The sequence below is a fragment of the Cornus florida genome, unplaced genomic scaffold, assembly GCF_030987335.1.
Source record: "Cornus florida cultivar Cherokee Brave unplaced genomic scaffold, ASM3098733v1 CherokeeBrave_3.0.0_Hap2_Chr01, whole genome shotgun sequence".
NCBI lineage: Eukaryota > Viridiplantae > Streptophyta > Magnoliopsida > Cornales > Cornaceae > Cornus > Cornus florida.
In genome coordinates this window covers 46,876,014-46,893,720 of record NW_026775571.1, presented here as the reverse complement: position 1 = coordinate 46,893,720, position 17,707 = coordinate 46,876,014, and the positions used below count along the sequence as shown (strand labels likewise).

The 17,707-nt window shown below is 36.9% G+C and overlaps 1 non-coding gene across 1 annotated transcript; it reads left to right on the top strand.

Annotated features, from left to right (window-relative positions):
• The first annotated feature begins 14,662 nt into the window (after nucleotides 1-14,662).
• Nucleotides 14,663-14,769, top strand: LOC132283081 (small nucleolar RNA R71). The gene has a single exon (XR_009471939.1). It is a non-coding gene; the product is annotated as a small nucleolar RNA R71 (small nucleolar RNA).
• The last annotated feature ends 2,938 nt before the right edge of the window (nucleotides 14,770-17,707 follow it).

The following is a 17,707-nucleotide window of genomic DNA, read 5'->3' as shown; positions in this document are numbered from 1 at the left end:
TTACTCGTGTTCTTTGCATGCCTAAGCAGTTCCATAAAATCATTAAACATAAGAATTAATTGATTATGCATGTTTAAAATTTATTAAAGCAGTATATGTTGAAACGAGTTGTAAATTGTTTGTCTTGTGTTCGACTGTGTATCTACTTTGTTGAATTGCTGTTAATCAATGCCTACAGGAGTTAGATGGATCTTCTCTGGTTAAGTTTAAACATAATTAAAATCATTAGAAACTGTAACTGAGAGGGACGGAATCAATGGAATTCACCGGAGATGAAACAGGTGAGGAAACGGGTGAGAGCCAGCTCTCAGTTGAAGAGAGCAGGCTCACCTTCACAAAGAGGCGGCTCCATGGAAGCATGGAGCCGACTCTAAATGTCTTGGAGGAAGCTCCATCTTGTTTGGAGCCGGCTCCTTCAGGGTTTTTCAGTTTTTTTTTTTTTTTTTGTTTTCTATGAGTTCTGGGCTACTGTGTGATGAGCACTGAAAAGTGCGCATTTAAACCTGTTAAGCTTAAGCATTCTAGTACCTTAATCTATCTTACTTTGCCGTTTTAGACTTATTACGTGTTATTTATATTTTCAGGCACTAATCCCAAAATTGAGCTAGCTCAGCTAAATAAGAGCTTAATTGAAGCAATCCTGAGATAAACCAAATGAGGGAGCAAAGTGGAGAAAGAAAGGAGCAAAAAGGAATCAAAGTTGTGCAGCTGAAAAGTTCGATCGATCCAACTTAGAGTTCGATCGATCGAACATCTATGATCGATCACAGTACTTCTCGATAGATCTAACCTTGGCCTTTGCTGAAATTCCAAGTTCGATCGATCGAACATCACCTTCGATCGATCGAACCCTATTTTGTCCTATTCAAATGATTAATCTTATCCACAGCTGTACGCCTACCAACCACTTTTGTCTTTTTCCCCATAAATATCTTGAAAATATCTCAGCCTTGTCCTTATCCGGAGGAGTCAGACCACTTCGATCGATCCAAGATGCAGTTCGATCGATCGAACCCATTTTCGATCGATCCAAGTTAAGGTTCGATTGATCGAACTTCCTCCAGCGAGAAAAAGTTAAAGTCCAGCTCATTTATTCCGTCCTTCATCCAATCATTGGAGAATATGCCTTGCACGACCACAGCTCATCATGGGATGTATTTGACCTACCTATATAAGGAATATGATACACTTTTTGAGGAAGTCTCTAGAGTCTCTTGTCACACATTGAAAATCATCTTGGAGGCTATTCTTGGAGAGGAGGAAGGAGGGAAGCTAGAGCACCATTGGAGGAGATCTTCACCAACAAGGAGCAGCCATGGAGTTAGCCCTTGAGGGTTGGATCATCACTACCATGAGTGGCTAGACATCCTCTTGGGGCTAGAGTTAGCCCCAAGCATGCTTTCTATACTCTAATCTTGTGTATTATTGAGGGATTAGTGTTGTATGATACATCTTGATATTCATGTATATATAAATCTTGATTATTTCATGGTTTGTATGGTTTAATGCTTCCAATTGACTATTCTATTCTATCCATATGTCTATGTATGCTAGAGTAGGATATTCATGTGCTTATCTCTAGATTTAGTGTTTTTGATGCATGTCCATGTGTATTGATGCTATAGATCTAGAGATTATCAAGATGATATGCTTAATGAATGCTATTTTGGTTCATTTGATGGTTTATGCCAATTCTTAATGGTTTGTGCCTCTCCCCTAGTCTAGATAGCTTTATTTTCATGCTAGTAGTGTAGATTTAGTATACTGGTAGTGTAATGTTAGATGGGAGGACAATCTACTCTTGATGTTTGATGTTCCATGCTTGTGAGTCCAAATGGCATATTCCTCTAATATTGTGTTGTATGTGGATTGTGAGCTTAATAAAGGATTAATGACTAGTTATGATATGTTGTATCTTTCACATGTGTTTAGACAATTTATTCCTCTCCCAATAGATATTTTGTACCTCTCACATGATGTTTAGATAATGCATGTTTAACTAAGTCATCCTTATGGATTGCTTGGACTCTGAGCTTAATGAAAGGTTCAATGACTTGAATTGTTATTTTGTTATCTTCGCATGATGTTTAGACAATATATTCCTCTACCAATAGATGTATTGTGGCCTCACACATGTTGATTGAGACAATTTGCACTTGTGGAGTCACCCTTACCAATTGAATGTCTTTTACACACACAGCATTGTTGCAACACATCCATTACCCTCAATTGATCACTTGTTAGTGGTATCGAAAAGTATTGCTTGGTGGTGATCTCTACACCCCAAGACCTCTCTCTCTCTCTCTTGTTTACTTCATATTATTTTATTTAGTTGAATTCAATTTAGCTTAATCAACCAACCCAACTCTCTTTTGCAATCATTTGGTACGCTAGAGTCGAAGTTGAAATTCCAACACGTATAATCCCTTGGGACGATCCCTACTCACTCTTGCTACGTTAGTAGTGGTGTTGGTAGTGGTTTTTATAAATTTAAATTTGACATAAAAGGCTTTTCTTGAACCACACATTCACTACATTTAGTTTGGCGTTTACAAGCGACCTCGTCACTGTGGTTGGTTTTTTAAAGTTCCAGGTTGAATTAGGAGTTGTTTTAAGGGAGTACAGTGATGTCTAAACCCTTATTAAAGCTTCAGAGGGCAAGGTAATACGTAGGATACCATAGGAAGCTAATATAGAAAATAGTAGGAAATTCCACATAAAGTTTGAATGTTGGTTTGGATGCGAATGATTCAAGTTGCTCATGTTTAAATTAACAATTGAGTTAAGGAATTTATGGTTTAAATCATGTCACAATGTTATAAAAATAAGCATGCCAACTATGATAATTCTCTGTTATACTTAATGGGAACTTAGTTGCTAACTATACAGTATTGTATCTTATCAATTTACTGGATATCGTGGAATAGTTTAAATTGAGCATGTTAATTCTGATATTGTTATTATTATGCTCATAGTGGATTACAGGATGGATTATACCTATTCTCTGTGTTTTAAACTTATTGGAGAATCATGTATCGGTAGTACAGAACAAGCATGTCATATACATATTCTTATCATACTTGTAATGGATTCTTGTTATATTTGTTGTGGACTAGTTGTTATTTACTTTCATTAATAGTATTATCAACTGCTGGATGGTATGGAATGTATGCGCCGGTATGGGACGGTGACATACTAGGTTTGGATTAGCTTGAAACGCTAAGTCCTACCTATATCGGAATAAGGGAACAAATTATATAAATAAAATCCTACTTATATTTAAGTCAAAGAAGCTGCATAAGCCGAATGACTAATTGGATTACTTGCTAAATATGTTAAGTTAAAGAAGCTGCATAAGTTGAATAACTAACTTGACTTACTTTGGATAGATAGAACGGACTTTAAATATATGTTTATGATACCGCGATCTGAGATTGAGCCTCAGAGTCGTCGATTAGGGAGCGTGTATGCGGTAGAATGCGTAGCTGGATATGAGAGGTTGTGGTGTACCCTGTTAGGTCTAGGTACTCATGCCCACCTTTGGGTGCGTTTTCGTATGTTGCCTTCTATTCAGGTTGAGACCCTCTCCACAGTCCAGTGAGAGTCCTGTAGTGTGGATATACTTATGTACAGACTATTAGTTATTGTTGAATTGCTTAGGATGTATATGCGTATCAAGTTTCTGCTTGGATTGTAGTAGGTTAGAACTTGTTCGTGGGCCTGACCCACTTCTATTTTTCAGGTACTCGTCAGTTTCAGACTTAGACCTGACCGTGCTAAGCAGAGACCACTACTCACTCTTCCAACGACGTAGAACTTCTTTCTATGGTTTCATTTTTGGATGTTCTTTTGAGTATTTATACTTCAGTTTGGATTTTCGTATTAGAGGTCCAATGGATGGATTCCCGAGTTGTTTAACTGTTGGATTATTGGATTTTAACATTAATACTTTGAGGAGGTTATTTAATTAGTATTCTTTTCAGCCTTAAATTTGTATTTCTTAATTCATTTTGTAATCTGTGTTCATTTAAATATTAATTTTTTGATATTTCCCTCGGGTTTGGGCCTGGGCCTGATCAACCCATGTCTCGGATCTGAAGGGTATCACACTCCCCATTTCCAAAACCATTTTCGTCACAACACAACCCACACCAAAAATGTTAACAAAACCTGACTATAGGCATCGCTGGTGCGACCGAGCGTGTGCACAAAATAATGCACAACACTTTAGGTTTAGAAATAATGTCAAGTGGGCACCATATTTTAAAATTTATAAAACCACTAAACACTTATACTATGGAGTATGAAGTGAGCAGGGATCGTCCCAAGAGATCTAAACAATTATAGGTTTTCCAGAATTGAATTATACTTTAGTGCTTCTGTGATTGCCAAAAGGGTTTTGTTTGTGATTAAAACTAATTTTAAACTAAATGATTGCAATAAAGAAATAGAGTTTAAGAGATTGGAAAGAGACTTAGGGTGTAGGATTCACCACTAAGCACATTCCCTAACTCACTCACTTTCAACTAATTGGGGAAATAATACTATGTAATCTATATGTGGCTAACAAGAGCAATGAAAAGTGTAAACCATCAATTTCAAGCATGAATCAACTACCTAATGACAATTAAACTAAGTGTAGTGCAATTCACCCATTCAAAGCATGATTTATCAATCCAAGTTGCAAATTTAACACACATTAATCTAGAAGATAATGCAATTGTGACAAAAAGTATGGAATTCAAACATAAGTATGGATGGTCTACTTACCTAATAATTGAATTGCAATTAAATTAATTAAACTTAAATTAAACTAATTAAACATGAATTTAAAACTAATTAAACAACAAATTAACCTAAACATGTAGTACCATCCATCAAATGTAAGCATTTTTCATCAATTTGAAACACAATTACAACTAAGCAATACCATGCATAGCCATCACAAGAATCAATTAACAAAGAATTCGTGTGTAAAATTTGTTTATCAATCAACCGCACATAAGACAATATGAGATTAATACAGATAATCAATTGGAAGAATTTAATTCATAATATTCAAGACTATACACTAATTACATAAATTAATCCCCAAAAAGTATGAAAAGAGAGAGAGAATAGGTTACATGCTTAGGGTTTATCCAACCCTAAGTAGAAGAATCAGCCACTCATGGTTGATGGAGTCGAAGATAGGACAATCCCCATCATCTGCTTCATCTTCTCTGAACTTTTCTTCCAAACCCTAGCCTGTTCTTCTTTTTCCCTTTCTTCGCGTGTTTTTCCAGAGAGAAAATACGATACTACGATACAGAAATAAAAAAAAATAATAAAACTTTTTTTTTTTTCTCTAATAATCTTTACCTAAATAAAAACTAAAACTAACCCTAATCTAATGGTTCACTGGGCCTTAAGTAACAATCTCATTAAAGCCCAACAGTTCCCAAAATGAGCCCAAAAATTAAATAAAAACTGTTATGTTGCTAAGTCCTGGGGGATCGATCCCCCACCCTGGGGATCGATCCCCCCAGAGTTGAAAATTTCCTTTAAGCCTTATTCAGCTCTATTTTTGCCCCGGGCTATTTGGTTTGCTTCTCCATCTTTGGGAACATCATCAAAGGCCCGAAATTGACCGCTTTGTGCCATTGTCTGAAAATCTTTGCTTAACTCCAAAAAGGCTTAATTGGACCGTTCTTAGCTCATTTTAACTTTATTGCCCTGAAATACACATAAACATAAATTAGGACTAAAATATAAAATTAAGATAGATGCAAAGACTGAAATACCTTAGCTTAGGTGCTGAAATGTGCAACATTTAAGCACTTATCACGCCCCCAAACTTAGATATTGCTAGTCCCTAGCAATAAACTACAGCATGGAAATGAAACAAACCTATATACGATTATGAACTAATAAAGCAAATAAAGATAACACCACTTTCGTAGGGATCACGGTTGCATTTAGCATATGCAACAAGCCTTTTAAACCCCTAAGTTACCCCTAGTGGACGAGTGAAGTCTCGTGAGGGTTTACAGAAATGGTACCCACAAACATCAACAGCTCTTTCTCACTTGAGAAGTAACGACACATATTAAACAAGTGTTGAAAGTAGACTACCTCAAGTATGCAAATTTCTGCCATTTCTAAGCTATTATCAACGTTTCAACATCATGTAAGCAAAAACGGTCCTCCACACATCAATTAATTAATCATGCAAATTGAATCAATTATATCATCCTTTTAAGTGAACCGGCATCAAAATGTGTTGCTATCCTAGCAAATCAAAGTAATGGCATAGCCTTACCCTCAAACTAGCATGCAGATATAGTACCAGACATCAAGACATTGAATGAACCTTGTTATTTAATCAAACATTCTTTTTTTTTTTTTTATTGATTTCATTTTTTATTTTTATGTATGACCATGTGCAATGTCCAAGTTCCTTAAGCTCTCTAATCACCCCATGTAACAAGCGTTGAGCCAACGACTCCCAAACCAGATGGTCTTAGGGCGTTAAGTGTAAAGACACTCCTAAGGGCGTAATGACTCGGAATGGCTAGGCTACGAACTCAAACTAATCATACATCTTACATTCTTCCCTTGTCTTCCTTTTTAATCAGTTGACATGTTGAAAGAATGCAGTTTTTTTTTTAATTTATTTCTTTTCTTTCCTTTGCATGGTCATTTTATCAAGAATGAAAGCTTTCAAAGCATACTAGCTCAATTGGAACAAACCAAAACAATAATCAACTAAGCATGTACCCCACAAATTGAATGCTAGTGTGCGCAAGTGCAAATGTAGAATTCTAGAATCAACTCTCAAAGCATTTTCAACCAACAAGATGATGTGTACCACAAAAGCAAACATGATGTCAAAAATTAAAATTTACCCCTAAATGGCATCCTAGAGCATACAAGAAGTATTAGACTCTAACAACTTGTTTTTTAAAGGCACTATGCTTCAAAAGTTCAAAATCATTGCCAAATATATCTCAAATCTCAATCATGCATTTAAAACTCAACTTAAAGTAGAATGTAACAAGGCTACTTTACCCCCAAACTTAAACTGCACATTGTCCTCAATGTGCAATGAGAACAATGAAAAAAATGGAAAGAGTATACCGTGATGGCAAAAGTTAATGACACCCGGCAATGATCCATGACGAAAGAGGTCTCCCCCAAACTTGGATGCAAAAACCTACTAGAAAAGCCACACTAGCAACTCACATCAAATATCAAATGGGATAAGTAAAGCATACATTCCAAAACAATATAGAATAAGATGTAAAGAGATATGATATCAAGCCCTTTGTAAAAGATGAAAACATGCATAACTAAGCAGAAGGGCATAACGGGGATACATATTTTTGAAATTTTTGTGATATGTTTTTTTTTTTTTTAATTTCAAGAATAGGATTGATCACCCAGTGTTTTTTTTTTTACACAAAGAAAAATATTCTAAACTAAAAAGAAAAAAAATATATACTAAACTAAAAAGAAATAAATATATACTAAAATAAATCAATTCAAAATGTTGTTTTTTTTTTTTTTTTTTTTTTTTTTTTTTTTTTTTACAAAGGAAAAGAACATGTATATACAACCAACAAAATAAAATAAGAAAAATGGGCTAAGTTTAACGTCTCTAGCAAGACAGAATGTTACTGAAATGTTATTTTATTTTAATATTTTTTTTTTATTTTTATCAAAAATAAATAAAAAAATAAATAACTAAAAACACTACTACAAATTCTACTTAGCCTTTTTTTTTTTTTAAACATCAATGCTACTCTTTTTTTTTTTGTTTTTTTTTTTTTATCTATTTTTTTTTTTAATAAATCAATTCAAAAAAAAAAAATATATATATATATATATATACTTTTTAATTATTAAAATTTTTATGTTATTTTTATTTATTTATTTATTTATTATTATTATTATTTTTTTTGTGTAAAATTTTTTTTTTTTTTTTTTTTTTTTGAGATTAACATCACAAGCTTGCCGGAGAAGACAACCGGCAGAACTGGGTAAAGCCAGTCCAAGAATCGCCGGCGAGACCCAGCGACGACGGAGAACTGCGAAGCTGTAATCGACGACGAACCCAGCCGCGACGCCGTTTGATGAACCAGCCGCCGGAATCGCTGGGGAAAACGACGAGTTACAAGCTCGCCGGAGAGGGCCAATCCGGAATCGGACTGATTCAAGCACGGCCGGAAGAAAACGGACAGCCGCGACGCCGACGAATTAAACAAGAACCAGGAAATGGCGCTGGAAGATGAACAGATGCGACGCCGGAAAGAAAACAGATGCAACGCCGCTGCTGTTTGTTTTTTTTTTTGTTTTTTTTTTTTTTTTCAGAAAGACGACCCAGACGCTCGCCGGAAAGACCAGCCGCGATCACTGGAGAATAAAAGACGAGTCTCAAACCGGCGGCCGAAGGAAAACCCAGTCGAAATCGCAGGAGAAAAGCGACCCAAAAGCGCGACAGAGAACCCAGCCGAAATCGCCGGAGAAAAACAGCGACCTTGATGCGATCGCTGGAGAACGGCGACCCAAACTCAACGCCGGAATATGACCCAGGCGCGGCACTTGTAGAACAACGAAAGAGGCAACGCAGAACAGCGTCCTATCCGAGATCGCTGGAGAACGACCCAACCGCGACGCCGGAGGACGAACCGGCCGTGATCGCTGTTAGAAGACGCAGCCGCGATCTGAATCGCCGGAAGGAACAGCCGCGTCGGAAAATAAAAGGCGAAGCCAGCGGCGAACTCAAACCGTCGGCGGAGAAGAACTCAGAACCATGGCGCCGTTTTTAATAGCCGCAACACCGTGGAAGAGGAGAAGAGATCACGAGGGTTGGACAATGAAATTGGGTTTAGAGATTTTTGGGGGAAGAAGCAGAATTTCAAGCAACAGAGAGGAATGTATTCGTGGTTTCGAGGGCCAAGGTGCGATCGATCTGCTTTGATGGGGGATCGACAATTTTAGGCAAAAAATGTCCCCTTCACTGTTTAATAAGAAGGGAGAAACATAAGTAAAATGGGATCGATCCCTTTGGACGGGGGATCAATCCACTTGGCCTATTTTTTTGTTGCTCTCTGCCAATAAAATGGGATCGATCTCCTACCCGTTTTGGGATCGATCTTTCTTTTTTTCTTTTTTTTTTCAATTTTTCAATTTTTTTTTTTAAAAAATAATAATAATAATAATAATAAAAATAAACAAAACAAAAAAAAACTAAACTAAAAAGAATATATACACTAAAATGAAAAATAGATAAAAAATAAAATAAAAATAAAAATAAAATTAATAATAAATAAAATTAAAATAAAATCACTTATCAACCTATACTAATTAATACTTTTTAAAAATTTTTTTTTTTATGTTTTTGAATAAATCAAAATTAACATGAAATATATACAAAAATAATAAAAATAATAATAAAAAAATAGATAAAAAATCAAACACCAACCTACATTACTCATTTACAATTTTTTTTTTTTTATATTTAAAAATGCATAAATGTACAAAAGGAAAAATAGAAATAAAATAATAATAAAATGAAAATTAAAATGCAACGAAGGAGAAACTCGATACAACTAGTGTTTAACGTCGCTAGAAAGACGTGAGATATTCTCAATCTTCAAAATAAATGGGATCTACCAAGAGGGCAGATTCCACATTTCTTTGAAAATTTTGTCCATCAATATATGGTTTAAGCCTTTGACCATTAACTTTGAAAGTCCCTTCATCTTTTAGATTTTTAAGTTCAACAGCCCCATGAGGTGAGACGGAGATAATTTGATAAGGGCCTTCCCATTTGGTTCGAAGCTTTCCAGGGAAAAATTTGAGCCTAGAGTTGAATAACCAAGCCTTTTGACCGGCTTCAAAGGACTTTTTCACAATATGTTTATCATGAAATGCTTTTGTCCTTGCCTTGTAAATTTTTGAACTATCATAGGCATCATTTCTCAATTCCTCTAGCTCATTGAGTTGGAGTAAACGGTCTTTTCCAGCCTTATCAAGATCAAAGTTGAGCCTTTTTATTGCCCAAAGTGCTTTGTGTTCTAGCTCAACCGGAAGATGACAAGGCTTCCCATAAACAAGTCTATATGGAGACATACCTATTGGAGTCTTGTAAGCTGTCCGGTAAGCCCACAAAGCATCGTTCAATTTTCTTGACCAATCTTTTCGGGTCGGATTGACAGTTTTCTCAAGAATATGCTTGATTTCCCTATTTGACACCTCGACTTGCCCACTTATCTGGGGATGGTAGGGAGTTGCCACTTTATGTGTGACGGAGTATTTCAAGAAAAGTTGCTTCAAGAATTGATTACAGAAATGTTTTCCTCCATCACTTATCATAGCCCTTGGCATACCAAAACGAGCAAAGATATTTGATTTAACGAATGCAATTACCACGGAGTGGTCATTCGTTTTGGTAGCACAAGCCTCAACCCACTTTGAAACATAATCAACGGCAACGAGGATATATTGAAAGCCATAAGACATTGGGAATGGTCCCATAAAGTCTATGCCCCATACATCGAAGATTTCAACTACAAAGATTGAAGTTAAGGGCATCATGTCTCTCTTTGACATTGATCCCAACTTTTGACACCGAACACACACCTTACAAAAGTTATAGGCATCTCGGTGGATAGTGGGCCAGAAGAGCCCACTTTGAAGAACCTTCAACGCGGTCTTTTTTCCACTAAAATGCCCACCACAAGCAAGTGTGTGACAAAACGCAAGGACGCTCGGAACTTCACTTTCCGGCACACATCTCTTGATGATTTGATCCGGGCAATAACGAAACAGAATGGGATCTTCCCAATAGTATTTCCGGATGTTAGCAAAGAATCGGTCATTTTCTTGTTTTGACCAATTAATGGGAAGTTTGCTGGTTGCAAGATAGTTAACAATGTCGGCGAACCAAGGCAACGTCCCATTTGAGATTTGAAAGAGTTGTTCATCCGGAAATGATTCATGAATTTCAAGATTTGGAGAAGATTCAACCATTAATCTAGACAGATGATCGGCAACGACATTGTCGGAGCCCTTTTTATCCTTGATTTCAAAGTCAAATTCTTGAAGAAGTAGAATCCATCTTATCAAGCGAGGTTTGGTTTCCTTTTTCATTAAAAGATGCCTAAGAGCGGCATGGTCGGAAAACACAATTACCTTGGATCCTAAGAGATATGACCGAAATTTATCAAGGGCATATACTACGGCAAGTAACTCTTTCTCGGTGGTAGAATAGTTCAATTGGGCACCTGAGAAAGCCTTACTCGCATAGTATATAGCATATGGTAGTTTACCTACCCTTTGCCCCAAAACAGCACCCATTGCGAAGTCGGAAGCATCACACATAATCTCAAATGGTAAGGACCAATTTGGAGGTTGCATGATAGGAGCGGATGATAGAAGAGTGCGAAGTTGATGAAAAGCATTTAAGCATGCTTCATCAAAGACAAATGGAGTCTCCTTGGCAAGAAGGTTACACAAGGGTCTAGCAATTTTGCTAAAGTCTTTGATGAATCGGCGATAAAAACCGGCATGTCCTAGAAAGGAGCGGATTTCTCTCACAGTAGTAGGTGGAGACAATTCAGAAATTAGCTCAACTTTCGCTCTATCTACTTCTATTCCTCTTTTAGAGATGACATGTCCAAGCACGATTCCTTCTTGAACCATGAAATGGCTCTTTTCCCAACTTAACACAAGATTAGTCTCACGACATCTTTGAAGCACTTTTTTGAGATTTTGGAGACACGAATCAAATGAGGACCCAAAAACCGAGAAATCATCCATGAAGACTTCTAAATACTTCTCCACCATGTCCGAAAAAATTGACATCATACACCTTTGGAAAGTGGCAGGAGCATTGCACAATCCGAAAGGCATCCGTCGATAAGCAAATGTACCGAAAGGACATGTGAATGTGGTCTTTTCTTGATCCAATGGATCTAAGGCCACTTGATTGTACCCCGAGTAACCATCTAGGAAGCAATAGTATTGTTGCCCAGCCAATCTTTCCAAGATTTGGTCAATGAAAGGCAATGGAAAATGGTCCTTCCTAGTGGCAGAATTCAGCTTTCGGTAATCTATACAAACACGCCATGAAGTGGCGGTGCGTTTCGAAATAAGATCACCCTTAGCATTTTCAACAACTGTGATTCCCGACTTTTTAGGAACCACTTGAGTTGGACTAACCCACTTGGAATCAGAGATAGGATAAATGATTCCCGCATCTAGAAGTTTCACAACCTCCTTCATGACCACTTCCTTCATATTTGGGTTCAATCTCCTTTGAGCATCCCTAAATGGCTTTTCATCCTCTTCCATGTGTATGCGATGCATACAAATAGAAGGGTTAATGCCTTTTAAGTCAGCCACACTCCATCCAATGGCTTCTTTGTTCGCTTTAAGCACTTCCAAAAGATCATTCTCTTGGTCATTTTCAAGATTGGAAGCAATGATGACCGGAAGAGTCTCTTTTGGGCCTAAGAAGGCGTATTTCAGATTTGATGGAAGGGGCTTAAGCTCCAGAATAGGAGGAGAGATGAGAGATGGAACTGGTGGAGTACTAGAGAGTGAAGGAAGAGGTTCTTTCTTGCTTTTCCAAGGTGGGTAATCCAAAGCGGCCACAGAGTCCATTAAAGCATTCACCTCACTTATGGATCCTTCTGTGTCAAAACCACAACTTTCAAACATTTCGCAAAGGCACGCCTCAAGAGGGTCCTTAGATAAAATAGAGGGAAGAGTCTCCTCTATGGTTTCATCCAAGACATCTACTAGGAAACACTCGTCTTCATCTGTGGGATGTTGACTTGCATTGAATACATTAAGCTTAACCATCATGTTGCCAAAAGAGATGTCCATAATGCCGGATCTACAATTAATGGTGGCATTGGCAGTGGCAAGGAATGGCCTTCCTAGGATGACTGGAATGTGATTGGTGAGATTAGGGACTGGCTCAGTAACTAGTACCACAAAATCAACCGGGAAATAAAATTTATCAACCTTAATTAGAATATCCTCAACAATCCCCCTTGGTTTCTTAATTGATCTATCGGCTAGTTGGATTACTACCGATGTTGGCTTCAAGTCCCCTAATCCTAATTGCAAGTAAACAGAGTATGGAATGAGATTGATACTTGCACCTAAATCAAGGAGAGCTCTACGAACCTCTTGGTTTCCAATAACACAAGAAATAGTCGGAGCACCCGGATCCTTGAACTTAGGAGGAGTGTTAGAAAGAATGATGGAACTCACTTGTTCTGTTAAAAGCACTTTCTTAAGGTCCCTTCCCTTGCTCTTCCTTTTTTGTGTGCACAAGTCCTTCAAGAACTTTGCATATGGTGGAATTTGCCTAATTGCATCTAGAAGAGGAAGATTGATTTTCACTTGTTTAAACACTTCCATCATATCATGAATTTTTCCTTCTTGTCTCCCAAATGATGAAGTTTCTCTCAAAGCTTGAGGAAATGGAGCTTTTGGCTCATAAGGCTTCTCTAATTGGGGAGATGATGATGAAGATAATGGAATGTCCTTTTTGGAACCACTAGCATCCAAGGAAATTGGAATAGAATTTGGAATGGGATGGATGCAACCACTTGGTTGTGCCAATTCATTATCCTCCTTAGGTACCTCTACCTTATTATCCACTTTCCTACCACTCCTCAAGGTAGTAATTGCTTGAACTTGCTCATTTCCAGAAAATTCTGATGAAGGACTTGCTTGCGCCATAAATTGCCCTTTAGGATTGGTCTCAGTTTGACTAGGCAACTTACCTTTCTCTCTCATATTTAAAGAATTAGCTAATTGCCCAATTTGAGCTTCAAGCTTTGCAATTGATTGAGAGTGAGAATGAAACAGTTGATTATCTTTTTGAAGATTACCTAAAGCCTGCAAGACTTTGTCCTCAAAAGCTGAACTTTTAGGAGGCGCTTGATTTGGATTAGAGTAAGATTGAGAATTTGATGCTTGAGGATGAGAGTAGGACTGAGGATTTGATGCTTGAGGTTGAGAGTATTGATTCACATTCTGAGGATAGAATGAAGGACGGTAACCTTGAGAATTCTGATTTTGATTTTAGAGATGTGGGGGAACATACTTTGCTTGGTAACCTTGATTTTGAGGAGGGTTTGCACCGTCTCCTTGATTTCTCCATGCAAAGTTTGGATGATTTTTCCACCCCGGATTGTAAGTATTGGAATAAGGGTTGTTCCCTTGATGAATGAAAGCAGCATTTGCTTGTTCTTGAGACTCACTTGGTATAATTTGTCCAAGAGGGCAATTTGAAGTATGGTGAGTGTAACTAGAACAAGTCATGCACATTTCATTGGGATGGTGAGGATATGATTGAGTTGCCGGACCTTGATTCAAAAGGAATGTATCAAACCTTTGAGTAAGATTTTTGACCTCAGCGGCAATTTCCATGGAAGAGTCTATTTGATTTATAGCTTTCTTTCCTCCCATATGTGCTAGGTGACTACCCCTAGAAGATGAAGATCTATGCATTGAGTTTTCACTCATTTTTTCGAAAAGTTGCCAAATTTCATCTTCATTTCTTTCAATGTAGCTTCCGCCACAAGAAGCATCAACAATGCCCTTATTGGCATCGGATAAACTTGAAAAGAAACATTGAACTAATTGCCACTTAGGAATGTCATGATGTGGACACTTCCGTAGCAAGTCATTCAAACGTTCCCATGCTTCATGAAGGGGTTCTCCTTCTTGTTGTTTAAATTCACGAATGGAAGTTCTCATGGCATCAGTTCGACTTGCGGGGTAATACTTTTTTAAGAACTCTTGTTGCAATTGTGCCCAAGAGGTGATTGTATTTGGCCGCAAGTTGTTGAACCAATATTTAGCTTTATCCCAAGAGTGAAAGGGAAAAGCTTCATTTTTAGGACTTCTTCCGGAACATCCGTGATTTTCACGGTGGAACAAACTTCCAAGAACTCATCTAAATGTTTATAAGGCTCTTCATTGCTCAACCCATAGAAAAGGGGGCACATGTTAATGGTGGAAGCCTTAATCTCATAATGATGAGCACGAAAATTTGGCAATTGAATGCAAGTAGGTGCATTATATTGATTTGGAGTGTAACGATCCCTAAGGACCATTGGAGGATTGAGAGGATTGAGAGGAGGATATGGCATTTGACCTTATTGATGATATGCCATTTGACCTTGTTGAGGGTATACCATTTGAACATATTGTTGTTGTTGCTCACCAATTGGGGGAACAATATTTGGCCTTGGCATCCCTAGATTAGGTTGTTGCACCGCATGATTAACTGGTTGTGGCATTCCCAAGGGTGGATGCACACCTTGAGGATCCACAATATGAACTTGTGGTGGGTGGTGCACACCATTATGATCCACATGACCAAGATCTACAACGGGATCTTCAATTGGATCTTCCATTAAAGGTGATGGAAGATCAAAATTTAAAAGATTAAGATGACTATCCCTAGTACTACTTCTTAAACGCCGAAGAAAAATTTCGAGATTTTGATTTACAGGAGCAAGAGGACGATTAAGTGATCTACGACCATGCATGCACTAGAACAAGTCAACACACCAACATTTCAAAATTTCAACCTCCACATACGATGTTCCCAAACTCCTCAATAATATCAATGCACTTAAAACAAATAAATGCCTCCACACGGGCCGATGCCTTCTACAAGAAGGTATGCTTGGACTTAAAAATAAAACAATTCAATTTAAGCCTCCACTTGGGCTGTCCAAAGCATGCAAATTGGTATACAATTAAAGTACTAAAATTAAAGAGAACTTACAGATGGTCCTTAAGCAACTTCAAATTTTTTTTTTTTAATTGCTTCTAAGTCCAGCGTTTGCTCCACTTTGCTTCAAGTACCTAATTGACAAATCAAATAATAAAAAAAATTAAAAATTAAAATGACTTAAAAGTAGATAATCAACAAAGAACTAATGTTTAATTCAATTCTTCAAAACCGTTAGATCCCCGGCAACGGCGCCAAAACTATGGTGCGACCGAGCGTGTGCACAAAATAATGCACAACACTTTAGGTTTAGAAATAATGTCAAGTGGGCACCATATTTTAAAATTTATAAAACCACTAAACACTTATACTATGGAGTATGAAGTGAGCAGGGATCGTCCCAAGAGATCTAAACAATTATAGGTTTTCCAGAATTGAATTATACTTTAGTGCTTCTGTGATTGCCAAAAGGGTTTTGTTTGTGATTAAAACTAATTTTAAACTAAATGATTGCAATAAAGAAATAGAGTTTAAGAGATTGGAAAGAGACTTAGGGTGTAGGATTCACCACTAAGCACATTCCCTAACTCACTCACTTTCAACTAATTGGGGAAATAATACTATGTAATCTATATGTGGCTAACAAGAGCAATGAAAAGTGTAAACCATCAATTTCAAGCATGAATCAACTACCTAATGACAATTAAACTAAGTGTAGTGCAATTCACCCATTCAAAGCATGATTTATCAATCCAAGTTACAAATTTAACACACATTAATCTAGAAGATAATGCAATTGTGACAAAAAGTATGGAATTCAAACATAAGTATGGATGGTCTACTTACCTAATAATTGAATTGCAATTAAATTAATTAAACTTAAATTAAACTAATTAAACATGAATTTAAAACTAATTAAACAACAAATTAACCTAAACATGTAGTACCATCCATCAAATGTAAGCATTTTTCATCAATTTGAAACACAATTACAACTAAGCAATACCATGCATAGCCATCACAAGAATCAATTAACAAAGAATTCGTGTGTAAAATTTGTTTATCAATCAACCGCACATAAGACAATATGAGATTAATACAGATAATCAATTGGAAGAATTTAATTCATAATATTCAAGACTATACACTAATTACATAAATTAATCCCCAAAAAGTATGAAAAGAGAGAGAGAATAGGTTACATGCTTAGGGTTTATCCAACCCTAAGTAGAAGAATCAGCCACTCATGGTTGATGGAGTCGAAGATAGGACAATCCCCATCATCTGCTTCATCTTCTCTGAACTTTTCTTCCAAACCCTAGCCTGTTCTTCTTTTTCCCTTTCTTCGCGTGTTTTTCCAGAGAGAAAATACGATACTACGATACAGAAATAAAAAAAAATAATAAAACTTTTTTTTTTTTCTCTAATAATCTTTACCTAAATAAAAACTAAAACTAACCCTAATCTAATGGTTCACTGGGCCTTAAGTAACAATCTCATTAAAGCCCAACAGTTCCCAAAATGAGCCCAAAAATTAAATAAAAACTGTTATGTTGCTAAGTCCTGGGGGATCGATCCCCCACCCTGGGGATCGATCCCCCCAGAGTTGAAAATTTCCTTTAAGCCTTATTCAGCTCTATTTTTGCCCCGGGCTATTTGGTTTGCTTCTCCATCTTTGGGAACATCATCAAAGGCTCGAAATTGACCGCTTTGTGCCATTATCTGAAAATCTTTGCTTAACTCCAAAAAGGCTTAATTGGACCGTTCTTAGCTCATTTTAACTTTATTGCCCTGAAATACACATAAACATAAATTAGGACTAAAATATAAAATTAAGATAGATGCAAAGACTGAAATACCTTAGCTTAGGTGCTGAAATGTGCAACATTTAAGCACTTATCAATCGCGAAGGGAATTGAGAAGTTATCACTGACCTAGGGTGTCTCCCAAGCGTCA